Source organism: Gorilla gorilla, chromosome 4, assembly GCF_029281585.2.
Source record: "Gorilla gorilla gorilla isolate KB3781 chromosome 4, NHGRI_mGorGor1-v2.1_pri, whole genome shotgun sequence".
Taxonomy (NCBI): domain Eukaryota; kingdom Metazoa; phylum Chordata; class Mammalia; order Primates; family Hominidae; genus Gorilla; species Gorilla gorilla.
The window spans coordinates 107,319,012-107,346,897 of NC_073228.2; the positions used below are offsets into that span (position 1 = coordinate 107,319,012).

Sequence of the window (27,886 nt, forward strand, 5' to 3'; positions counted from 1 at the left end):
GGCAGTGTGTTGTAGGGTTTAGGTGCATAGACTCTGTTCAGGCTGTATGCGTTTGAAACTCAGATCCACCATTAAAGTTGAAACTCAGATCCACTCACCACAGCTGAGTGACCTTGGACAAGTCATTTATTCTCTCCATGACTCAGATTCCTCATTTAGTAAAATGAGGATAAAGATATAGTATTTATCTCTTAGTGTTGTTGGGAGAATTAATAAGCCAATACATTGAAAGCACTTAGAATAGTGCCTGACATTTAGCAAGCACATCATAATTGTTAGCTCTTATAATTAGAAGCCAGAATTATTTTGCCTTTCTTTAATGTCTTTCTCTGTTTCTGTCTCTCTCTCTCTCTCTCTGTCTCTCTCTCTCTTTTCATTCTTCCTATTTCCATGCAAAGTAATATTTGGAAAATACATTTTCATGATAATTTAAATAGCTGAATGAAATCAGGAAATTGCTATCAAGTATCCTTGCATGATTAGACCCAAATTCTTTCCACATGTGTTTGTGATACAGGAACCATTTGAGATTATAAAAATCAGAGCTCCATTTTGCAGGCCTTTCTGACTTTAGTTTACAGCTTTCAAGTTATTTACCTGGTGTGCCTTAGTCAGCATTCCCCACAGCCTAGATGGATTGATCAACTGTGTCCACACACATAAATATGTCATTCCTAATGTCTTTTCCAGTTATTATGTAGGAAGTCAGAGATGAGTGAGATTAACAGAGTGAAAAACACCAGCTGTAATGATGCTCGATAAAGCTGTCAGATTTTAAGTCATGGGTTAGTAGCATATCCTGACTCTATAAATGAGATAAAATTTAAACCACACATTAAACAATGCTAGCCCCAGCAGCTCTTAGTGAATTGCAGTCTCTACTGAAAAGTTTCTGAAGAAATACAACATGCCTTCAGTGTGTTGTAGCTTGGATAAACTGAAAAATAGAAATGGTAGACATTTCAATTCTCTTTTGCCTAAGGTGAAACAAATTGTTGTTATGTATAAGTTTTCATTCAAAAGAGAATTGACCCAAAAGAAAACACAATCATTATTTGAATTACAATGATTGTGTTATTTTGGCATGAAATTAGAATTTGCATAAGTTATACAGCTGATTCCTGTGTTATTTCAACTGGGGTACTAGTAAATTATTTAAGTGACTTTCTAAAAGGAAAAAATTCCCTGATTTGCAGTGTTTGCCAGTTTCCATTGTATAAACACTCCCACCATTGCCAATGTCAGCTACTAACCTGCTGTTGCTGAATTGCAGGGTTAGAAAAATGTGCATAGTTGGCCTCTGTGGGCCACTGGAGCTGCCTCCAGCACACCTGTGGTTGTTTCTTTTGCTCAAGAAATGCAGAGCAGACATGAATGTCTAAGAGCACCAGTAATGAAGAATCTGGCCATAAAACAGCAGACTTAAACTGAAAGAGTCCAGGTAGCTGAAGGATTCAGTGAACTAGAAGAAAATGGTCCTTCTGTACTAGAAGGAAATCAAAACTAGAGAAGCGGATTCCATTCTCTATGACACATGAAGACAGTCTACAGTTAATCAAACTAAACTAAGTTCCCATTCAATCTAATTTATTACTTTAGATCAGTTTAGATCAATCATAAATTGTTCTAGGTAATATGGAAGCTATTACTATGTGTAATAAGTTTTTATGACTACATATAACATTTTGTTTTTCTTATAACAAAGTTGTTCATCCCTCAGTTTCCTTATCCTTAGTTCTTAAGATGGGTAGATGGTAATTACTTAGTGTTGGAGTTAATTGCTGAACACTTTGATCATTTTGGTTGCACAGGTTTAGGGGTACAAACTGCAGTTGAATCTCTCTGCTTATAACAAAGAGGAATTTTAAGGATCAAAGGAAAAACTCCAAAAAAATAAAAATAAAAACCAATGACTATCAGTATTATATGAGGGAAGCAGTGCTATAACAGGGCCTTTTTAACTGGCTATAAGGCAGCTCAGAGGCCTTTGAAGCAAAGCAATATATGAAGGGGATTTCAAGTTGTTTACTGTGAGGTGTGTAATATAGAGACTCCCTCTGTGTCTCATATGATGTCTTCAGTAAATTCTGTATTTCTCACTATTGCTTTTGTATGAGTATATTCTTTGGTGGACCTGGAAGCGAAGAGCCAATCATAGACAACTGATACTGAATTTACATCCATAAGAGTTGTATTCTTACATGAAAATAAATAAAATTTTCAAAGACTGCAAGTCTGTGAAACAGAAGGTCAAGAAAAACATAAACGGTAGTTCAAGTATATTGCTGTCTAGGAAATACAGTTTGAGGAATCCATCTTAGTGAAACTTCAGGTATTTATTCACCTCCGACTAGGGAAAATTACAGTACATGGAAAAAAAATACCTCTATCCCCTTTTGTAGCTTGGACACTGAAGACTAAAACCACCTACAAGCATTATTTTTTCATGAAAATTAACATGACATCATTCCGCAGCTGTTAGCACAGTCTTATTCTTCATGGATACCCTTGACCCGGTAAATACTTTATTATTCAGTACTTCACCCCAAAACATCACTTCCTCAATAGGAAGCACCAACATATTATTCTCTTAAACTCTTTGAAAACCTCAAAATCCTTACCTTGCCATTTCCATTAGTCCTAAACTATTAAATCATAATCCTTATCCAATTCTAAACAAGCTCTCACATTGAAAGATCTGCATTAAGCCAAATTTCTAATTCTTAATAAAATCCAACTTTGCCTTTCCCCCTCTGAGATACTATCAAAGCTCTATTGAGGGTAAATCGTCTCTGTCTCTTATCTCTGTAAGCAATAAATAGTTGTGTCTTATCAATGGGCTATATTGGTGATATTTGATGACCTGGCATTCAACAACATCATTGCTGTAATATGAGAACAGAGCACTGGTTTATCATAGAGCTGTGACATGAAAAATATGACACCCTCAAACGAGTAGTTTGAGGAGAATGCAGTAGAAATCACTATTTACAAAGTGTGGACAGGATTTAATGAAATCAGATGTGATAGAGTGGGATAAAGACTAGTCCATCCAACACTAAAATGATAACAGGATGGAGCAGGTACCATTTACTAGAACACACAGTCATAGAAGGCAGTATGGAGAGGGCCACTTTATGGGAGTGTGGCTTTAGGGACACAGACAGCCCTTGGCACACAGTAAGAGACCAAGGGCAATAATAGCAGGGCCTTACTCTACTCACTCCTTCCAGGTGCCTCCTGATCCTCCCCACTGGTCAACTCCAACAGGATGTCAGAAGGTAAATTAACCCCTTGATGTAGTCCAAATAAAAGACTCCTGGGGCAAAGAGAAAGGTGGAGAAGGGTGAAAGAAGAATCTAGAGGGGCAAATGGAAGCTATTCTCAGAGATGGTTTCAAGATAGTGGAGTAAGCATGAACCAGTCTCCCATTTTCATAAAAATGCTGGAAAACACATATTCCCTATGACCTATTCCTGCAATGTCTCTCCTTTTACATATACTGTGACAAGTTCAATTACACATATTTTGAGACAGGAGTTGCAGCTAAATTTTTATGCATAATAAAAAAGAGGCACTTCAAAGTCCAGAGAACTATAAGGAAGGATATAGAGGTTGTGTCTGCATGTGGTGTGGTATGCGTTTTAACATCCACAGATACGTATTTGAAAACAAGAAGGTAATTCTCATTATGTCAGAAACTGGGAAATACCTGAAATCTGGAATCAACCTGTAGACCATGGAGTGAAATCATAGCAAAAAATATATATGTGAGCATGTTTTGATGCAGAATAGTGGGAGCATCAAGAATGCTTCATGCCCAACGAGTGAGAAGCCAGGGGCCAGAGAAGTCTCAGGTGCAGACAAGAGGGTAATTAATTAGGGTATTATGGCAGAAACAGCAAGGTAGTTTGATGCCTACACATCGTCCACTTTGAGCTCCACCATGGATCAAGTAGCAATAATGATTGTACCTGCCTCTAGCCCAAAACAAATGTGTGCGTGAAAAAGTCAGAGATTGATGTCTGAAGACACCCAGATGGGATATGGACTATCCTGTGGCAGAACTCAGTTGTTGCAGCCTGAAGCATTCTTATTCACACCATTGAATATAGCAAAAACCATTGCGGATGCTTTGCTGCCTGCCCATGTGAGTTGCTCAATTGGAGACAGCAATCAAGTGGATAGAGAAGGAACCAAAGAATAAGCACCCAGGTGAAAATCACAGAGTATTTGGGAAAAGCCAACACTGTGAAAGAAGGACAACAAACTCAGCAAATGTGAAATGCATATTTGAGGAAACAGTTGATAGAGCAATTTGACTAAAACTTTATATAATATGCTTAATGTTCTCAGAAGTATAAAAAATAAGGACAGTTCGATAAAAAAGAGCCACTTAGAGATTGTTGAAATTAAAAATAGAGTTGTTGAAATAAAAAAGTTAAAAAACAACAAGCTGAAGAGCAAAAAGGATTTAGATGAGGAATGAATTGCTGAATTGCTAAGCTGGAAGATGGCGCTAGGTTTTCTCAGAATATAGCACAAAGAGACGGAGATGCAAAAAAGGGAAAGTTAAGGCATATGGGGGATAGATCCAAAAGTTTCAATGTCTATCTGAAAAACATGCCAGCAGAAGGCAAATAAGAAAGGAAATTCATAGCTGAAAAAAAAAACCCTAACAATTTATGAGAGTTGAAGAAAGAAATAATCAACCTTAAAAAGCCAAACAGGAAAAAATATTCCAAATATAAACACTGAGAGTCCAAGTAGAAGAAAATTTTAGAAAACCAAGGATATGGAGAAAACCCTGAACAATACCAGAGACGATATTGGATTAAAGACAAAAGAATCAGATCAGATTCAGACTTCTGATCAACACCACTGGTTACAGGAAGACAATGAATCAGTTTCTTCAGTAATTTGAACCTAAAACTCTACACCAAACTATCATTCAGTATTAAGAGAGAAATGAATACATTTTCAGATATACAAGAATTCAGTTTACCTCCCACAGAATCTCTGAAAAAAATATTAGATTACTATAGTTAAAAAGGAAAATAAAATAAGTCCTGTTAGAAATAATTGGTAAAAAAAGCAAAGGTGATGAAAACTTACTGAAATATATTAATATTATTAAAGTAATTGTTAAAAATATACACTAAATCTAGAATATATAAATGCAGCAGTTGATAAGGGGAAGGGGAAATAGAAGTGGAAGAAAATGAACATTAGAACAAATGTTTAGCAGTGGGATTATTTTATTGGAAGTCTACTGTAAGAAGTATATTCTCCAGGGAGGTATTTCAAGGACATATGAACAGTAAAGGGATAATAAAACAACTCTATAAGGTAGTATATCTTAAAATAAAAATACAGGACTCCAGATTTTCGGTCCTTGCTGCCAAATAGAAGCCATTGGAAAACTAAGACATTGATTAAGGAACAAGAATAAAAATTATCAGGACAAAATAGAGCATTTAAATTGGATTCTTCACTGTTCATATGAATATAAGAAGGCTGTGGTGGTGATAATATAGTACAGTGTTTAATTATTTAAATTACTTATAATCTTTGTCCACACATTTACAGCTACATTCAATCCCTAACCTGTGCCAACTTTCTAACTCGCTCTGAATAAATTATACCACTGCCTTCATGAATTGTACTTCTGTCATTGGCACAACCTAGGACAATCACTATTGTCTTTTCATAAAGACATTTTTCTCGGCATCATGATACTGTCCTGTGCTTTTCTCTCTTTAATGAAATTTTCTCATTTCAGTATCAGTGTTTTCCTGAACAACTGGGTTACTCTGGTAAATAATATGCAAATAGCAAATGCCTATTCGTTGAATAAGTATCTTTTAACAACTTTAGCTGTTAGAATCTTAGAGCCAGATTAGTGGTAGTATGTGCTAAGTGTACAAATCCCCCTTCTATTTCTTTAACCCATATTTTCCCTTCAGTTGGATTTCCAATTGGCAAGCTATCTTTCACTCTCAGTTGCCACTGACCGTGGGACTGAGATTTAGACTCTCAATAGAAAGAGAAACATTATCAAGAACACATCCATTTAAACAGACTCCCTCATTTCAGAAATTTTAAAATTAGAAGAAAGAATGTTGCTTATAATTAAACACATTTATCTTATTCTTTTATATGATACATATTTTTGTAAACCAGCTCAAATTTCTAGAAATAGGATACAAATTTAATTCAATAAAGGACCCTATCGCTAGTTTTTTTAGTATCAAGAGAAAAGCAGCCCTTAGCAGGCAGTTATGTGTTTTCAAGAAAGTAATTTACCAAGTTGAAATTCCTTAGCAGATAATAGTTGATGATTCCAAAAATATGTTTTATATAAAAGCTTATAATCACTATATTGCCGTGTTCAAGCAAGAGTTTATGTTCTGGAAATATAGGGATGGGAGATTGGTTACGTTTCAGTAAGTTGTCGCATTTGCTATGGTTTTGGAAAAGAAGCTGGCTGTCTACTCACTGGATTCTTCTGTGATATTGCTGGCAAATAAGCTCCCTGCTGCTGAACCGGGTTTTTTGCCTTCTTTGTATTGCTGCCTCCTTCTGGCCCACTGGTCAATTGCTTCTTCCTGGGAACCATCACTAGCTCTTCCACCTCTTGGAACCAATTCCTGGGATAACTTTTGGAGACTATTTATTTCCAAATACCAATCTAGATTAAACCACATTAAATATGTAAGTGAGACAACATTTTCAAGATAGATAAATCAAGATAGAAATATCATATGGTCCAATCATTGAAACATATAATTACAGTAGACTAGGACTAGATAATTTCATTCAACTTTTTTATGGTTTACTTTCAAATTTGTATTGCTTAACAAAAAGAGCCATGTATCTTTAAAAAAAAATACTTATGTGGAGAAAAAGGTGGGGAGGGTGATCACCAAGCATTGCCTCAGTGGATTCAATTCAACAGGTATTCCTAGGGTATTAGTAGTATGCTTGATACTATATTAGTTACTGTGGAGAAATGCAAGTAAATTGTTAAGTATGTCCCCTAAATTCTCAGTAAAGAAATAAAATGTTATTACCTGAATAGCATGTGTAATTATAATCTATGATATTGACTTTTCTATTAAACTCAAGTACTTATGGTTTTAGTGTTATTAATCAGGAGTATACAAATTTCATAATACTTCTGCTGCATATGCTGGCTAAAAATGAAGAAAAGTAAAAAAAATGCCAAAATGAATGAAGGCTTTGTTAATTTTATATTTGAAACAATAACAGCTTGAAATACTTTATATAGTTCCAAACTGCTGCTTTCTGTCATCACAAACCATGACATCATGAAACAGTGTATTAGGAGGAAGAAACCCCAAACTACTGCAGTACAATCAAACTTTTAAAAAAGTAACTGAAAAAAGTAACAACAACAACAACAACAAAAATAGGAGAACATATAATACCTAGAAAGTAATTTAATGGGTTAGAATTAAGATTTTATTTGATGTTACCTTTTGATACTGTATGAAAGGCAGGCAATATACATTTTAAAAGAGGCCAACTCTTGACCTTTACTTTTATTCTATTCCCAGCAGCAAATGAGTACTTATAATTGTATCTTTGCAAATTAAAATCTAACTTATCAATATCAAAATTTATTTTCAGAACTATTTAAATAACAAATGGGATCTATCTATGAAGAAATAAGCATCTTTATTTTTATATATATGTAATTATTAATGATCCATTTATGTAGCAACTTAAAATTCACTTGTCAGAGGCCTGGCAAGGTGGCTCACACCTGTAATCCCAGCACTTTGGGAGGCTGAGGAGGGAGAATTGCTTGAAGCCAGAGGTTTGAGAACAGCCTGGGCAACATAGCAAGACACCCATCTCTAAATTTTAAAAATAGCTGGATGTGGTGGCATGCGCGTGTTGTCTGAGCTACTCGAGAGGCTGAGGTGGGAGAATCGCTTGAGCCCAGGAGTTTGAAGCTGCAGTGAGCTATGATCACACCAGTGTACTCCAGCCTGTGTGACAGAGTGAGAGCCTGTTTCTAAAAAAAAGAATAAAATAAAATTCACTTGTTAAGGTTAAACAGGTGAGGAGAAAGAAGAATCATTACCTAATTCATTTTCCATTACTTTGAGGTGGACTCCTACCTCTTATGAGGGTGACAGGAAAACAACATTCATTCGATAATATTCAGTGTTCACTTTCTACATACTAATTTCTATCGTGTTGGTCATTGGAGCGGCCACAATGAGCAAGATGGCTTTTGCTCACTAGAATGTTACAGAGTGTGGAACTTTTAAAAATAATATAGACCTGATCTCTGGCCATTTCTCCAATGCTTGTTCTAGTTCCGCTATTTTTTGAGATTGAGAGTGTAGGTTAACTATGAAGGCATTCATGAGGAAGATAATTTTCTGATATCAAATACTTTACATGTAACAGCAATTCTTTTTTGAAAGTGTGGAGTATAAAATAAATCTTATGGACCTAGGAAACTATGTATGATAATATGGCCCCGGGATACGGTGGGAAGACTTTTCCTCCAGGATCTTTTCATATACTTTTGATCTTTTCAAATTAGGGGAAAGTATATGTTCTACAGTGTGTTTTAAAATGTGATCTGAAAACGATTGAAATGCCCACCAAGTACAAAGTACCACTTCCACTGTCCTGCTTGGTATTTGTGGACTCTTAGGTTTGCAAAGAATATAGAAGGTGATTTGTTCCAACCAACCTCTCTATGCTCAAAACATTTCTACCAAATTTCTACCAAGTAATCATTCAATATATGCTTGAACACTTCCCAGACTCAAATTTATTCCCTACTGAGTCAGTCTAATCCTTGTATACTACAATATGATAGAAAGTTTTTATGTGATGCATTGAATCTATGTCTCAGTAATCTTCGTTCACGTGTGAGCCTCCCCTTTATTCCATGAATACCCAGTAGATATTTATCAAGTCTTTCAAGGAGTCAGGCAATTTGTTTGTACTGAAATGAAGACATTCAAATCTCTTGAGGGACTCTATTAAAATGCACACTTATCACTTTGTAGCAACAATATATTAATCCACTAAAAAGCACAAATGTTTTATCGATTGCTATGGTTTGAACGTATATGTCCCCCAAAATTCATATGTTGGAACCTAAGATCCAATGTGATATTATTAAGAGTTGAGGCCTTTAGAGATAATAAAGTCTTCAGGGTTCTGCTCTCATGAATTGGCTTAGTACTCTTTAGAAGGGCTAGATTAGGCCTTTTTGCCCTTCTGTGTATGCCATGTGAGGACGCAGCAACAGGGAGCCATCTTGGTAGCAGCAAAACGCTTAATACCTCGCCAGACACTTAATACTGGCACCTTGACCTTAGACTTCTTAGCCTCCAGAACTGTAAAAAGCAAATCTACGTTCTTTATAAATTACCCAGTCTCTGGTATGTTGCTGTAACAGCACAAATGGTCTGAGATACCAAACATGAGTGTGAAAGTGGAAAGCTACCACCTTGAAAGCCAGAGCAGGGCCTGGGAAGTGAATGGGAAGACCACAAAAAAGAAGCAGATCTGGGAGGAGCCCTGCTGGAGAAAAGCAGAGCGTTGCTGCTGAAACTGGGATCTTGGAATGTGCGTCTGCTGAGAAATGTTGAAGTGGGCACGGGTGTTGAAAGCTCCTGATTTCACCAGAAGTCAGTTTGCTGGAAACTATCCCAACAGTTGTATTCTGCTACGTGAAATGAAATAATTTTTTATTCATCTTTTATTCCCAGTGCTTGGTGCAGAGCCTGGGACCACAAACTTTCTCAGATTTGCAGTCCTCTATAACTTTGTGCCTTGATGTGAACTCTTAGAATCACTCCTATTTTAGGAGAAATAAAACATTTTACACATTGTATGTAAGTTTTGTGTTATATTACATACAAAGGGCTGTTTATGGCTATTTCTATGCCATGTAAAAATATCATCTAATCCTTCTCATTGTCTGTAATTTTCTCAGGCTAGCCTACTTTTGGTTTCCTCATTACATTTTTTTATGATATAGAATTTCTGGTTCTTTGGCAGAGCTCTTAAAGATATATTCACACCATTAACAGCTGAATAAATGAAGCCTTGAGCAACTACTTTTTTACCCAACAATGTATAGCCCTTACCTGGCAGAGGAAGAACTTAGTGTTTAGTTATTAAAGGTTTGACTGGTATCTGGTATCTTTCCTTTATAACATGATGGCTGTTACTTCCTGCCACAACCCCCATACCACACCCACCTTCTCTTATTTATCTAGTTCAGAGGTCACAGATTGCTTACTTTGTACTGTGTCTCCCAAATCTCATGATCTGCAGACTCATACATTAAAGAATCTAGGTCTCCTGCTATTTGGAAGTCAGAAGGCCTGTCTGTACTGGACCTGCGTTTTCCTTCCCTTAGGACACACTCGCTAGTTCACCAACACTCCAGACTTGCTCACATACAGCCTGCTTTACTCATTTACATCACCTGCCTGGCCCCTGTAGACAGTTCACATTGTGACATCTAATCTAGTTAATTCCTAAACGCACACACATGGTGGAAGGAACTACACAAATATTACAGTGAACACTCATGTCAGGGACTCCGAATCTGAGGCACATGCATGGATGTTAAGGGGTTAGAGGATCGCTTTTCAAAACGTAAGCATAAGTTTGTGCCTGTATCAATTTTATAATTTTCTGGTAAAAACAGTCCAAAAGTATCCCAGTTTCTCAAAGCAATATACTCCCTGAAAAAATTACCCAGTTCTAGCCTGAGATATCAGTAATATGAAGACAATAATGTTGAATAAAGTATAAAGATATTCATAGTTCTAGGAGAGTTAAATCTATGCAAACATTTATAGATTCAAATATTTTTTGTATTAATATTATAACTGCTGAACTATGCTCCTGGTTTTTTTTTGTTGTTGTTGTTGTTATTGTTTGTTTTGGTATGTGAACTATTCAAAGAAATCTGATGTGACTTCCCTGCATTTATTTTTGCATTCAATAAATATTTGAGCACCTATACTACAGGACAGGTACTATCTAATTTTTTGAATATAGCAATGATCAAAACAAGAAAAATCCATGCCCTCCTGGAACTTATATTCTAGTGAAAGAAGACAGAACAAAACACAAATAAACCAGTAAAATATATAGCAGATTAGAAGGCAAAAAAGTGCTATGTATAAATGGAAAAAGGATAGCGTTTGCCTGGGCTGTAATGAAGATGGTTCAGTTTGCAATTTTAAATGGAGTGGTCTGAGAAGACCTTCCTGAGAACATGCTGTGTGAGCAAAAATCTAAAGGAGATGAGGAGATGAGAATGAACCATGTAGACATATAGGGGAAGACTGGTCCAAGTAGTGGGAGCAGTCCATGCAAAGGGCCTGATGTGGATCTGGGCTGGAAGGTTCTAGGAAGTAAGTCAATATGGCTGGAAGAGTGATCAAGGAAAAGGATACAGGGAGAGAGTTGTAGGAATAGCCTTTTGATGAATCAGTAACATACGGAACCAGTAGCTGGAATTGTTTACCAAATGGACAGTTTCAAACTCTGATGTGTAATATCAGCTTTGAGAGAATTCTGACTTGAATTATTGATTTTCTTAAGAAATGTTTCCCACTGGGAGAGGTAGGACAGGGAAGAACATGCCTCTGGGGGGAAGGAGAGTCAACTTGGGAGATATATTCATCCAGTTGAGCATGTGTTTCCTTTGGGAGGCACAATTGTTCTTACTGCAGGTTCCCTTGCAGTTCCAAATAACTATAGACTGAAGTCAGTGTTGGGATTAATGTCATTGATGCTGATTTCTGGATGGATATTGGCACCAGGAAGCAGTCCCCATGACTGATGGTCCTTGCTTTAGGGTGTTCATATCAAGCAGATGACCATAGAGTTTTCATACTGTTTTAGGGCATTTACTCTCTACAAAACAAATTTCACATTTTATTCTAACAGTTATGTAATTGATTATGCTTTTTGTATTTTATTTCTACTTCTAAATTTTACTAATTTCATTAAAAAATCTAGAGACAGAACTACAAAGAAAATATACCTTCTCCTTTAAGTTTCATCATTCCAAATATAATTTCTGAAGCTATTAGGATTATTACCAGCAGTTTAGAAGACAGTTTTTACTCATTCAAAATGTATTTTAATTTACAATATGGAATAATGCTAACAGTAAATATAAAATAATTTGGACTCATTTAAAAAAACAAGGGCCTTCTATGAAGTGACGAAAATGATATAGTGCTGATTTGAGATTGAAAGCAGACAGGCAGAATTATGTACTTAGGAAAGAACTTCCATCTTGGCCCTACTTGAAGTCTGGAGAGCTTCTGGGTTCTATCAACAATTTGGTCCAAGTAATGCACAAGGGAGGTCAGAGGTCTGCTGGAGGTCAGAGGCCCCATGGTGGCTCAGTGAGGATTAGGCAAGGTCGTTTCTGTTTTTTGTCCTTTGTTGTAATTACTATTCCACATGGCCTTCCAAGACATACATACAATGCCTCTGTAACACCACAGCAAGATTTAAAAATATATTTTATTACAAACATATTCTTCCTATTCTTCTGAACATGCTTAGCTTGCAAGAAGGAAAGAAATGGTGGATTATTTAAGAGTGGCAAAGACTAACATTTCCTACAAAATTGATTTGGCAATATATCAACCTTTTAAAGAGAAACTGATTTTTTTTTTACATTAAACTGCAGGCTTGAAGATGCACTATTTATGGGTGGAGTGGGTGACAATGTAAAGAAACAGACTGATATATGCTTGCCCGTGTTCATCTAACTCTAAAATATATAATATATCTTTAGCAATAAAGAAAACATCCCAAGCAATTTTAAAAAAGCCCTCATCTTAAGACTTTCCTAAGCTAAAATATATAAAAATAATGAAAGTTAATGATTCTGTATAGCCCATCATACCTTTCAAAGCTTGCTTCTGAGGTGGCATCAACGTGTGTATTTGGTAACAGTAATTTTCCTTTGAGTCATTTTTGTTCTCATCCTCTTCAGTATTTGGCCCTGTTGATGCAATCCTTTGGCACTGTACTGGCTCCTGTTTAAACTAGTTAGTCCAAGGTTTTCTTTATCTTGGTTACCATGTAGGTCCACATCATTGGTCAGTGTTTTTTCAATAAGAAACAGATTATCTGAAGCACACACTGCACAGTTGGACTCAGCAGTGTTTGCTGAAAAATGCATTTGAAAACAGACTTTGTCACGATTCTCATTTGACAGGTCTTCAAAATCTCTGTGGTATGCATTATTCACCACGGGTATTATCTGGCATTTGTCTTTTTCAACATTTTCCAGAGAGCTGGGTGACTCTTTACGGTTTTTCATTCCCATGGGACAATTAGAAAAAACTAGTTTCTTTATCATCTTGAATAATCAATTTTTGCTCTAACTCATCAGTTATGAAGGTCATAACTAGTGCTTTTGTTTTGGTCGGGGCTGCTATCTCTGGATGACTTGCTGTGACTCTGTTTGGTTCCATTCCACAGTGCTGTGGCTAATACCGTTGCGTGGGCTCTTAGCTGCTAGGCTGCTGCCAGAAGCAGGCCTGAGATTAAGACACAGTGTAATCTTCCTTTCCAGTAGTTGCTGTGCTTTAGCATGAGAGTCACTATGTAAAATGGCTTTGTTAAAGTCTCTGCCAGTCACATTAATCTGCTCCTTCTCATAATCTATCACACACACAGCACAATGATTAAAAGAAAATGTACTCTCAGGGTTTTCCTTAGGTTTCAAATGTCTGGTGGCCCAGTGAGGTGGGCTGAATGAGGTGCAAGACTGCAGAGAAGTTTGAGTGGGAGGGAAAGATACAGAATTTGAGTTCTCACAGCATTCTGCAGGTGGAGTCTTGCTTCCTTTGCAGTAGATGTTGGCTACCTTTGCTTCTATGAGCTACATACTCACAGAAGATGAAGAACTAAAGGTGAAGTTTTTGCCATCTTGAGTGGAAAGATGTCAGTAATGGTACTTGGCAAATAATTTATTCCTTCTGTGCTTTGCTGTACATGTGAGTCTGATGTGATATTTCCTGGGATATCAAAGTTGATTTTTCTCTCTTTTTCCACATCCTTAGAATCCTCGAAAGGCATTTTACTTAAATCTGCATTACTTAAACTTGTGGTCTTTTGGGTATTATGTGAAGTAGGAAGAATTTTTTTGAGAAGAGTCTTAGACTCAGAGAAATGTTTCTTTCTGGGGGTGTTCTGACTAATTTTAAAGACCTTCTGCCGAGAGATAGCAGATTCTACCTCACAATCTTCTAAGACTGTAGATAGTGTGCCAGGCTTATTTTTCTTTCTCTCCAGAGTCGAGGTTAGATAAATCACCACTGTATCAAAATTCTTCTCCTTCTGGACAGCACACATGCCAGAAGAAGAGACACACAAACAATCTCAACTCTGATGCTTGTTTTCAAGCTGCCACATTTCAGGATGCCTAATACCAGACTGTGATGGAGACCTGAAAGGTTCTTTAGTGGTGTGATTGGAGGAAATGTTTCTGTATTTAGTTACTTTTTTCCTTTCTTTTAGGATGAGTTACATTAATTAATATATTCTGTGTCTTAGTCATGTAGTTGACTTTAATTTCTTTTCTTTCAATGGTTACTTTCAGCAAGGGGCTGTCGGTTCTGGCAATTTCTCCTTCATGTTTAGACGGCACCTCAGGTTTTAGTTCTTCCACCAATATATTCTTACGTTTAGGAAAGCAGCTCCTAGAAGGGTAGCATCTCTGAATGTGTCTGATAGAGCAACGCTGGCAACATTTTGGATGTCTCTTTTTTTGTTGGGAACTGTATTCCTGGTTTACAGACAAAGTTTTTCTTGATTTCTATTTGCACATTGAAAGCCCCACGTTTCACTTCTGTAATAAATTTGCCTTTTGCTGGCTTAAAGTCTTCTACTGTGCCTAGGAGATTCTGTAATGTAATGTTTTCTGATAATGATTCTCCATAGTCATTAAATATGATCATAGGTAAGACTTTCTCCAGTTGATGAGAGACAGCCAAAGGAGGATCATCATTTCCCTTCTTCCTATGTATTTTGCTGTCAGATGGATGCTGTTTCTTATCTTTAGGAAGAAAAGAAGAATTCTGCTTTTCATTCACAGAAGCAGACATACCCTCATCTCCATTTTCCTTAGATTTCCCTAATGTCCCAGTCTGATGAAACACAGGCTCCAAGGTGTCTCCTTTGACTTCGTTTTCAAGAGCTTTTATATTTTCTTGGCATGCTCAGCCAGCAGGCTGAGATACACCTAAAGAGGAAGCAAAAAAGTAAAAATTGGAAAGGTTTACGTGTCCATTTAGAGAACAGATGTTCCAATTTCTAGAATAAAATGCAATGCAAATCCTTTGTAAGTATTTTGGGTATCGGTTTTCATTCATTTATAGCACGTCAAAATGTTTTTCACAAAAGTTCATTTATAATAAATACATCACTTTAAATCAACCAATTCTCTTAGAGTGTAGAAATATCACCAGTAGTTTTATGAAGTAAGAATTTAATTAAGCTTTACTCTAAAACAGCAACTTCCAAAAGTGGGTGAAATGAAAATTTCACAAGAAACATATGCAACTAAATTTTAAGTGCAACTCTTGATAAAGAACAGCTTGCTATGATCAGGTATTTGAACATGGCATTATACTACAGGCTAAGTCAAGCTCAATACAATTTGAGATGGTACTACAAATGAAGATGTGGGTAAAAAGAATGGAAGAAACATAAGTATGCTTTTAGACAGACTTTCAAACATGTCCAGTAGTATCTTTTGCCCTGGGCTTTTTATAGAATAGGTTCACAAACTCAAAGTCTGTGGCATTTAAACAGGTAACATAAACAAGTGAAGCAGGCTGGGTATACATATTCTCTGCTAGTCAGCTCCAGCCACGTGAAAAGATGTCCTGGTGTTACTGGATCATCTCATTTTTCCAGAAGAGAACTAGAATCTGGATTTTTTCCTATACTGTAAAATTTCTTAATTTCTAAGGATTAGTTCAAAAATTTAAAAAAACAACCCTCTATAGGTGGAGGCCAGTATACTTAGGGACCAGCTTTTGCCCAAGAACTACCAGCTTGCAACCTGCACTCCTCTGTTTTATATTAAAATACATTCCTATGAGAAGCTTGTGAACCTGAGCATGAGGCACCAGAGCTTGTGTAAAAAACAGTGGACAAAAATATCTCAAATTCTATTTTAAACTGCATCTGAGATTATTTGTTAAGAAAGAAGAATAGGCAACAAGTGAATACTTATATCATAAAAATTGATGAACCAGGTGTCAAAAAGGACATTTTTAAAAAGTTAAGTTTAAAATTGGAATGGATTATTTATACATTTATTTTAAATGTTTTTAACTTAAAATGATTTTTATTTATGCTTATAAATTTTTACATAAAATGCTTATAATTATATAAATACTTATATAGAGAATAAATTCTCTTCAACAGGAAAAAGAACAGCATCGAGCATACTGAGATCACTTGAGGAGTCTAACCATTCCCATTTGCCTCTCTTCTAGCCTGTAGGAAGGTCTCTCTCATCAGGTACTGAAACAGTTTCTAGTGGGCCTGGTCACAATCTGAGCTCTGTAATGTGGAAGTCATAAGAGAAAAGACATGGAGACCTATCTCTCTAAAGGCCATTTACAATAGACCATGGACACAATAACAGTTTATAGACTGATGGACTGCCTTCCAGAACTGGACTTTATTCTTTAAATAACATCTTCATGCCAAGAGCCATTCTGTTTATACCCCTTTCAATTTTATAATTTTATATTTTATAGCCCCTTTGAATTGACTACATTTTAATTTCTGCAAAAAGGGATATAGAGCAGAGAAAGTTACATAATAATGCATTGATAACAGATTCTAAGAATAATGGGTCCTAATAGTCCATATCTGAATATTTTTATTTAGATTTTTATTAGTTATAATACATATCATTAATGCAGAAGTATATAAATAGTAACTATAGACCAAGCTTCAAAATCATTTTATGTTTTTATCTTCCTAGTTTTATAGACAGTCCTGTGATAAAGAAGAAAGTACATAAACTAAGCAGTTCATTTTTTACATAGTTAGAAAATCATTGAATTGGACTTACATACTGTGGTATTCAAGATTTCCCATTTTTTACAGGCTTTTCTTCTTTTTCTCATCATTTTGGGGAGTTGTGGGTCTTCAGTTTTCACTGCCCTTTGAAAACATCAAATAAATTTGAAATTATTTTCCCATCAGAATTTAGGTTTAGTCAAATTACTGAGTAACTCAACTCACTTGCCAACTTGATAGCATGGGTATCTTTCTGTGGTATCCCCACATGCTTTTCCTTTAAATATATTTTATTGTTGTAATTACATTAACCTTTTTTGTTTAGTTCCATCTCAACTATTTAGTGCATTGTTAGATACATATGTACATGTGTATATAAATGAATATTCAAACATAGATATGTAAAACATATACACATATATTCGTATTTGTAGACATTTAGGATGCAAGTTGATGCATATTGTTTAATTATTTTTATGTTTCATTGTTTCCTATATTAATAGAAACACAATTTTTTGTAAAGTTAGCCTAAATCCAATATTATGAAATTTGTAGCCCTGCTAAAAATTAAGTGGGGTAGGGAGAAGGCTTTGTCAAATTCCCCACCCAAATCTCATTTTGAATTGTAATCCCCAGATGTTGAAGGAGAGACCTGGTGGTAGGTGATTGGATCATGGCAGAGGGGGGCGCTGTTGTGGGAAGTCAGGAACCCCAAATGGAGGGACCGGCTGAAGCCATGGCAGAAGAACATAAATTGTGAAGATTTCATGGACATTTATTAGTTCCCCAAAATTAATACTTCTATAATTTCTTATGCCTGTCTTTACTGCAATCTCTGAACATAAATCGTGAAGATTTCATGGACACTTATCACTTCCCCAATCAATACCCTTGTGATCTCTTATGCCTGTCTTTACTTTACTCTCTTAATCCCGTCATTTTCGTAAGCTGAGGAGGATGTATGTCGCCTCAGGACCCTGTGATGATTGCGTTAACTGCGCAAATTGTTTGTAAAGCATGTGTGTTTGAACAATATGAAATCTGGGCACCTTGAAAAAAGAACAGGATAACAGCACTGTTCAGGGAACAAGAGAGATAACCTTAAACTCTGACCGCCGGTGAGCCAGGTGGAACAGAGCCATATTTCTCTTCTTTCAAAAGCAAATGGGAGAAATATCGCTGAATTCTTTTTCTCAGCAAGGACATCCCTGAGAAAGAGAATGCATCCCTGAGGGTAGACCTCTAAAATGGCCCCCTTGGGTGTGGCCGTCTTCTATGTTCTATGGTCGAAACTGTAGGGATGAAATAAGCCCCAGTCTCCCATAGCACTCCCAGGCTTACTAGGATGAGGAAATTCCTGCCTAATAAATTTTGGTCAGACCGGTTGTCTGCTTCAAACCCTGTCTCCTGATAAGATGTTATCAATGACAATGCGTGCCTGAAACTTCATTAACAATTTTAATTTCGCCCCGGTCCTGTGGTCCTGTGATCTCGCCCTGCCTCCATTTGCCTCGTGATATCTTATTACCTTGTGAAGCATGTGATCTCTGTGACCCACACTCTATTCGTACACTCCCTCCCCTTTTGAAAATCACTAATAAAAACTTGCTGGTTTTATGGCTCAGGGGGCATCACAGAACCTGCCAACATGTGATGTCTCTCCCAGACACCCAGCTTTAAAATTTCTCTCTTTTGTACTCTGTCGCTTTATTTTTCAGACCAGCCGACACTTAGGGAATATAGAAAAGAACCTATGTGAAATTGGGGGCAGGTTCCCCCGATAGGGGGCAGTTTTCCCCATGCTGTTCTCATGATAGTGAGTGAGTTCTCATGAGATCTGACAGTTTTGTAAGTATTTGGAAGTTCGTCCTTCATACACTCTCTCTCACCTGCTGCTATGTGAGACGTTGCCTTGTGCCATGATTGTGTTTCCTCAAGCTTCCTCAACCATGTGGAACTGGGAATCAATTAAACCTCTTTTCTTTATAAATTACCCAGTCTCAGGTAGTGTCTTTATAGCAGTGTGGAAACAGACTAATACACTTGGATTGCTTCTGACCATACAGAGCAAATTTTGTAGTCAGTTTTCACTTTAGCATTGAGAAAGCACAACTTTGTTCCAGAAAATTGAATGTACTGTTTCATATGAACCTAGTATCTAGCACAGTGCCAGACACATAATAGGTACCTAATAAATATGCATGAATAAATAAATTAGATAGCACCAATCTGTACCTAACTATAGTTTTAATAAAGTGCCTTCTTGTATTTTTAAATATACTTTCCTTTTACATTGTATTTAATTTGTCGATAGTTAAAATTCTGTTTTTAAAGAAATAAATTGCTCATATTTTTTCCTACTTGTTATCTCTGTTGCTCTGTACTTGCATAAGAGGCATCCATATCAGCTGATGGCAGTGTCTGAAATCATTGGCTATAGGGGTACTATCAATTCTATTTTAATTGAATGGCAGCAAACATTTCTTCCTTTTTGCCTGTTAAACATGGCATGGCTGTAGCTGCATTTTCTAAGTTGATCCTAAGCAAAATGAGGAGTGGGAGAAGGTATTCTTTAAAATCTCAGGCTTCTGTTTCTGTACCTCTCTTGTCTTGTATGACCCTCTTCCTTCAATATGGTTGACCATTTTATGCTCTCTCCAGCCTCTCTCCCTATTTTAGAAAGGCCTATATAAAGATATAATAAAATGCTTAGAACATGAGCAATGTAGCAACACCAAAGAAAGTTTTGGACTATTAAATAATTTGATATTTGATTTTTCAAAAAATTTTAAAATAGTCACTGTTAGAAAAAGTAGAATATTGTTGAACTTCCTCACACATGGTTTAGAATTTGTCATTTTAATTTCACATGGAGACACCAAAATTATTTTAAAGCTTTTCTACAATGATTTCATAACATTTACATATTTTCTATCTCTAAAACTATTTTACACTGTCTCTTCTCCAACCTCCTATCTGTCCTCCTCTTCCCACACTCTCAACGATGGGCTTGACGCATTCCTCATAGGAAACAGAAGCTGAATGAAACTCTTTCTGCTTTCCAATACTAATTAATTATTAATTAATACAAACTGATTTCATTGAATTTATATCATAGTCTATGAAATCTCTTTTATTTTGTGGAAAAAGTAAATGTACCTGAACCATTTTAATGCAATTATCCTCTCCTCTCCTGCAATATCCATTTCTGTCTTTCACTGCATCACTCCATCTACCATCACATGTCACTGTTCACCTTTACAGCAACACATCTTCATGGATTTGTCTATATTTTCTGAGTCTACTTTCTCTCCCCACAGCTTTTCTCAAGCCCACTCCAGGAACTACTCTATCGCTTATCCCTACCACTCCACTGAGGGTGCTCTTACCCACATCGACCAGTGACATCCATATTGTCAAAGCCAAAAGTCAATTCTGTGTCATCTTAGGCACACTCTCAGCAGAATTTGACACAACTGATCACTCTGTTCCTCTCGCATCACTTTTTTTCTTTTAATTCCATGGTGTCACACTCTTCTGATCCTTATCCTGCTCTACTGGGCATTCCCTCTTAGATTCTTTTGCTGGATCTTCCCTTGCTCAGTCTCTAATCTTTGACATCTTCAGGGTTCCCTTCACTTCTTCATCAACTCCTTCCCTAGGAAATCTTGTCTGATAGCTTCAAAGTAATATACATAGGTGATTCTAAAATTCATAATTTTACTCCTAAAATTCATAATTTCTTAAGGCCAGAAGTCCAGGCTTAAATATCTGACTGCCAAATTGATGTGTCTAGTCGTATGTCTAATTGGAATCCCAAATTCATAAGGTCCCCATCTGAGCTCTTAATGTTGTCTGCCTTCAATTCTTCTCTAAATCTTTCCAATCTCAGTCAACAGCATCACCATCTATCTAGCTTAAGTCAAACACCTAGATGTTGTCCTTGACCCTTCTCTTTAACCTGCCTCATCAGCAAGTTTGCCCTACTCTGTTTCTAAACATCTTATCCCAAATATGTCCATTTGTTTTCTACTCCGTAGTTACCACCTCAATCCAAGCCACCAGATATATTTTTTAAATCTGGACTAGTGCAATAACTTCCTAGCTGTTTCTCTTACTTCTATATTCATATCCTTTGATTATATAGCAGCCAGACTGATTTTTTAAAAGCATAAATTAAATCATGTTATCCCACCCCCTGCTTAAAACTCTCTAATGGCCTCTCATTTCACTTTGAAAAATTCTAAGCACCTCACATTTTTATATATATACATAAAATATTTTATTCACAAGTAAAATATATCACTACTAGACCTTTGTATATACATTAAGGAATCCATTTCACTACAAATTTCTTGGGTTTATATTTTTAATGTTTATTTTTTCTGTACAAAATTGGCAATAAAGCTCAGGAAATTTACTATGATTGCTATTATATTATCAGCTGAATCCTATCACATCTGATGTCTTTATATCAGATTTTACAGGTCTTTTTTTCCAACTGGGCTTTAACTCATTACTATAATTTACAAGAATAAAGAGGAAAAATGTAAACTGGAAATACTAACAATATATTTTTACTGCAGAATTACACAGTATTACTGTTATACTCAGAAAATTATTGGATGATAAAGATTTTTTTGGGGGGAAAGATATTGTTATAAAATTTTACAGGTGTCATTTTTCTGACAAATTACCTAAAATTTCAATTGCTAAGTTGAAACATTTTCCTTGAAACAGTCAAAGGAAATGTGCTATTACCAATAAAAAGAGAAAGACTTCACAAAAGAGTAGATAATGATATAATGATTGGTATTAAAATTCTAGAAAGAGACTAAATATGAAATAAATTCAGAAGGTTAAATGCTTAACTTGCAGGGTAGCACAGCATCTAGTACTCTTTGTAATTCCCATTGGCTTCAGTTTTCTATAGAATCTGAAAGAATTCTTATTATGACTTCATTTCCCCAATTTTAACACTACGCCTATGCTCTCTGTACTCTCTGTCTCTCTCTACATATATATATATATATATTTATTTATTTATTGAGACGGAGTGTCGCTTGTCGCTCAGGCTGGAGTGCAATGGCGAGATCTCCGCTCACTGAAAGCTCCGCCTCCCAGGTTCTTGCCATTCTACAGGCGCCCGCTACCACACCCAGATAATTTTTTTGCATTTTTAGTAGAGACGGGGTTTCTCCGTGTTAGCCAGGTGGTCTCGATCTCCTGGCCTCGTGATCCGCCCGCCTTGGCCTCCCAAAGTGCTGGGATTACAGGCGTGAGCCACCGTGCCCGACCTATGCTCTCTGTATCACATTTTTAAGGAAATTCATATATGTAAAACAGGTTCTGAAAAGTTCAAGTGTAAAAATATTTGGAGAAAATTTAAAATTTCCATTTACTTTTAAAAGTATGTTTAAAGTGTATAAACTTACCCATTACTGTCAATTCTGATTTTAAACGGCATGAGATTTAAACTATATTTGTCCTTAAATTAAAAAAAAGTATGAGCATAAGAAGAGTTATATAAGAAAACAGGTGTTTCGATAATGCCCATATATCACTTCAGACTTGCTCTCAGCTTCTTGTTTACAAACCTGAGACCTGATCAGTAATTCTTAGTGAATAGTTTGCCAGTGTCTTGAAAGTAAGAAGCCTTAGTTAAGATCATTGAAGGCTGTTTCAGTGCCTATTGCAAATTGTTCTTTATACTTTTACCTCCTTCTCTCTGTTGAAAAACACTGATGAGTAAATGTATTTATATCTGTATTTATATGCATTCGTGTGGATAAATGTTTGAATCCATTAGTTTAAATTTTTAATGGAAACATTCAAATCTCATATGTGATGAAACCAATTTTTACTTTCCCCAAGCATATGATGCACAGGTTGTTGAGGCATACAGGGAGTATTTAAGTCCATCTACAGAAGAGGCCCTTGGTGATCATTGGAGCATAAATTGCCTAAGGTCTTGAGTTTAGAAGAATAGGCATAAAAAACTTCAATACTAAAATAACTTTAACCATAAGTTTGTTGGAACGCCGTCACTCTCTTTGACTCACAATTGATCAAATGTAACTTAATGGATAAAGATAATCCTTGGAGAGACAAGAAGCCCATCCTATAAACTTTTTTTTTTTTTTTTTTTTTTTTTTTGAGACGGAGTCTCGCTTTGTCTCCCAGGCTGGAGTGCAGTGGCCTGATCTCAGCTCACTGCAACCTCCTTCTCCTGGGTTCAAGCAATCCACCTGCCTCAGACTCCAGAGTGGCTGGTATTGCAGATGCTCGCCACCATGCCCTGCTAATTTTTGTATTTTTAGTAAAGACGGGGTTTCAACATTTTGGCCAGACTGGTCTCAATCCCCTGACCTCAAGCGATCTGCCCTCCACGGCCTCCCAAAGTGCTGGGATTACAGGCATGAGCGAATGCACCTGGCCCCACCCTACAAACATTAAGTCAGAGTCTCTGAGGAAATGCAGATAGAAAAGAGGATTGTGTAGTGTAGAATTTACTATTTCTAAAGTTTAAAGAATTGGGAAAGAAAAAATTGATATTAGTAAATGAAAAGAAAAATGAGCTTAGTATCTAATAATGTGTGATACATTCAGTAATACCAGAAAATCTCTTAACAGTTCCAAAATGTCTGTTCTTTGTTTAACTTTCGATATGTGTGAGATCATCTATCCAAATCCCCCATTTCTTATTGGAGAAAAGTGGGAGAGATGTAGCAAATTGCCCAAGAATCATGGTCCTGAGATGCTGCTTCACTTTCTCTCTCCACCATGGTAAGGTTCTGAAAAGTGAACAATTTTCTTAAGATTTTTGAAAGATGTTGATTGTTTTACTCTGTTAAACGTAGAGGCTCTTCCTGACATGCTTCATGAACAGCCCCTTTCCTCTTTCACTTTATTATGGAATGATAAATTAAAATTGGGAAAATCCAGTGTACTTAACAACAGAGATAGCCTTTGAATTTGGCACTGTGCACTATGGGCTTAAAGTTCCGAGCTGAACTTGAGGTAAAAATGAAAATATAATGTAAATTTCAAGGAGTTTACTGTTTAGCACAGGAATTCTCAAATTTGAATGTGGTTGAGAATCACTAAGCAACTTGCTGAAAATGTAGATTTTGACCCTCACTTTAGAGATTTGGAGTCTGATTGGTGATCCAGGTGTATGCAATTTTAATGAGTGCCCACTCTTCCACACCCTTATACACACACCAAGTGATTTTGATTAGAAATCCCACTGAAGCAGATCCAATTGAATAGGTAGAATGGAACTTCATTCAAAAAATCTTTGAAAGCCTTAAGATTTTAGGCTAGGGCTGCCCTGAGGAAACTTGCTATGAATTGTTTCACTTTATTCTATCTCATTTCTCATCTCTCTCAACGGCACACACTAAGGCTTGGATTTTTTGTTTTATTGTTTTGGCTTAAGATTCTCTGTTTCTATATCAACAAGCTTCTAGGAAGAAAATTCAGTGATAGATTGCTTTTTATTTTTTTCTCAGCCCAGTGTGAAGAGGCTTTACCCAAATTGTGTTCTAAATCAATCTTATGTGTTAGCTCACCAACATCCTTTTTTCATCTTGTACTAACTGGAACTTGTGATAAAAATCTAGCAAGTCAGATTAGCAGGCCAGGGCTGTTGGAGTAAGACAAATCATGTTGTCTTTTTGATTGCTTGCTCTCCTGTGTTCACATTCAGCTTCTCAGAGGCAAAGGGTTCCTATAGTTTGGGTACAACTGTAAGAGCTGAAACAGTTGGTAAGTACATGGAGAATAACAGTGTAGTGGAAGTGTTTGGAAGGAGGGCACTTGGCAGGATGAATGAGGTATTTAGTTTTATCTTATTTATGATGGAGGATGTATCAGCTCATCTCCTTAGTGCTGCAGCATCTGTAGGGCATATTCTTTATTCTGGAATTGAACCAGACCCCTGGCCGCTCCACAGTTGACTTGAGCCACATGAGCTTCAGAGGAGCTTTATTACTGGGTTCACCAAACATATACAAAACACCTCACTGTATACAGCCTTAGGTTATTCCAGCCTTCTGTGGAACCACTAGCGGTATGACCCAAAATGTGGGATCCACAAGGGCTAAGACCTTGACTATCTTATATTTTGATATGTTCCTATTCCATATGTGTGGAGGAAACACAGTATTCAATAAATATTTGTTGGATGAATGAACACAACTTTATTGTTCCCAATTTCAGTCATTTGCATACTACCTTCACGAGTTCTACAACATTCATAAAATAGCTGTGCTGTTATTTGCTTAATAGTTTATTCATTTTTTTTTTTACTTTAGCTTCATGTTAGGCAATAATATAGGTGAAATCGTGGGTTATATCTAACATATATTAAAAACAAATAATAAAAAGGAAATATCTCACCTTGCACCACTCCAAACCATTGTGCATTCCAGCAGTGGTGTGCGTCCCTTGCTTTAGAAGATTTTAAAGATGCAGTCATACTCTACCTACTATCATAATGACATTATTAGACTAGAAATCCCTGAAGAACTGTATTTTGCTTTGCTCCATTTCCTCTCTGGCTTTAGAATGACTATTAGACTGGAAGTTTAGCTAATCCCACATGCAGAATGATGTATGAATTAAATATCACTGTATGAAGAGAAATCACCCTATCCAATTACAATTAGAACCTTAGCTACTCTCTATTATTTTTTGAATTGCTAGGTCTGAGAAATCTATAATTATGGTTTTCCCCTACGCTGACCTTGACCAGCACAGGGAGTTTCAGAATCTATCTTGAAAAGCCCATTTTCAAAATTGACTCAGTCCTATGTGACATTTTACATTATTCCTCTTTGACTAATTATAGTCCACAATAAGAAGTGATAACTTCATTTTAACACATGTAAGTATTTCAAATAATAAAAAGTTTACTATGAAGGTGTAGTTCCATTAAGATAAAGAAAGAAAAAATAAAGCACACACATGTACTTAAATATATGATTAGATGCCTTGTAAGTTAGCAAAAGAATAGGCACAAAAGGCTAATTGAATACATCTCAGGGACTACTTTTTTTCTGCTCAAGACTTTCCTTACCTATTAATTAAATAAGTAATGCCTTTGAGTTTTCTAAAGAGGAATGCTGTCTCTTTTTTTGCTTATTGAAGTGGAGCCACACTACTTCAATAACCATGTTACAGAAGAGCTATGTTTCTCTGAAGACTTAATAATTGCTGAATCGTCAACTCTTGCTGGGTTTCAATGACATCTTCCTAATTTTGAAATATTCAACCTTAAACCTCAGTTTGAAGTAGTATTTGAATATACCTTCAAACAGAAACCTCTGTATATAATTCCTCCGAAACATGAAATCCCTGTAACTCTTTCAATGAAGTTGTGTTGGTGTTCCCCAGGGGCAGAGCTCATCAATTCTGCTGACACCAGAGCTTCTGATTCCTTAAAGCAGAACCCCTGTGACATCTTCATTCCTTTCCAGTCTAGAATCAAGGAAAACTGATGTATAACCACCGTTCTAAATTCTAAAGATTAAGAAAAATCTCAAGTAAATATTTAAAATAAACACTCAAAATATATCTTATCCCTAAGCAAAATTGTGCTTTGCTCATGGTAGCCTAAGAAATGGCTGCATGTTCATTCTACTTCAAGTCATTCAGAAGAAAATAATAAATATGACCTTTAAAATATTTTAGTGGCAATGTTATCCATTATTAAGAGCCAATTATTGTTAGCAATATTTAGGGCACTTTGGACAGTGCTAAATCTCATTATTTGTTCATAAATCAAGGTAACTTGAATTACTCTGAAATTACTGTGTTACCTCAGAAAAATAATTTGATAAGAATATTAATGCAAACAAGATACAAAGGCTTCAAAGGGGCTTTAATCGAAAGATTTAGAGGAGAAATCTCCAATCTTAGAATCACCATTTTAAAACATTTTCTATGCTTACTTATTCACTTAAGTAAATACATTTCTGTAGCTTAATCCAAACAAATGCATGTTTTTGAAAGCAATAAAAAGGCATTTATTTTAAAATGTTCTATGCTTACTATTTCCTGCTGACCTTCTTTTTATATAGCTTAAGTCACTGACTGCTGTATTTTTGCCCACTGTCATAAAAAAAGTATGTAAATTGCAGTCTGGCCAATGATGAGGGAATGAGAAATTATGCTTAGAATTAATCTGTCAGGTTAATTTAATCACTTTATGACTGGTTTTAAATTGGGCAGATAATCAGTGCTAACATCCCATTCCATCTCAAATTCACTGAGGTCTCTACAGTCTCATGGGATCAGAATAAGTTATCAGTGGATTTTGGGTAGTGTGTGTACATCTTCACAAATCAGATAACATTCAGAATTTTTATTCTACTTTTTGTAAAAATAATCCGGGACCACGAAAGTGTCGTCACATCTAGTAAGAGTTGAAGATCTGAAACAACACAGTGAAATTCCTGGTGTCATTTTAAAGATCTTTTTGAAAACTTGGTCAATGGATGATTTTTTTCCCCTAGAGAGAAGATACCAAGACTATCTTATAAGCATCCTAATTGTAATTTCATCACATGATTAGTACAGATTTATTTAAGAAGTTAGATGACTTTACATATAATTAAATGGTCAATTGCTAGCAACTAAGAGAATTATATCTTAAAACAAATATAGATAATAAAGGTTTATTTTTCAATTTATTTTCCAAACATATAATTTACGAATACTTATTTAACATCATTTTAATCTGACATTAGATAAACGAGCTAAAATTTAAATTATCCGAGAGGAAAAGGAG

General features: G+C 36.0%; 1 long non-coding RNA gene across 1 annotated transcript; it reads right to left on the reverse strand.

The window, feature by feature from the left end:
- Positions 1 to 6,496: 6,496 nt before the first annotated feature.
- Positions 6,497 to 26,883, reverse strand: LOC109026902 (uncharacterized). Its single transcript, XR_002005955.4, has 6 exons — positions 26,405 to 26,883; positions 25,495 to 25,583; positions 17,144 to 17,235; positions 16,533 to 16,623; positions 12,947 to 15,292; positions 6,497 to 6,691 (listed from the first exon to the last, which is right to left on the reverse strand). It is a non-coding gene; the product is annotated as an uncharacterized lncRNA (long non-coding RNA).
- Positions 26,884 to 27,886: the final 1,003 nt, after the last annotated feature.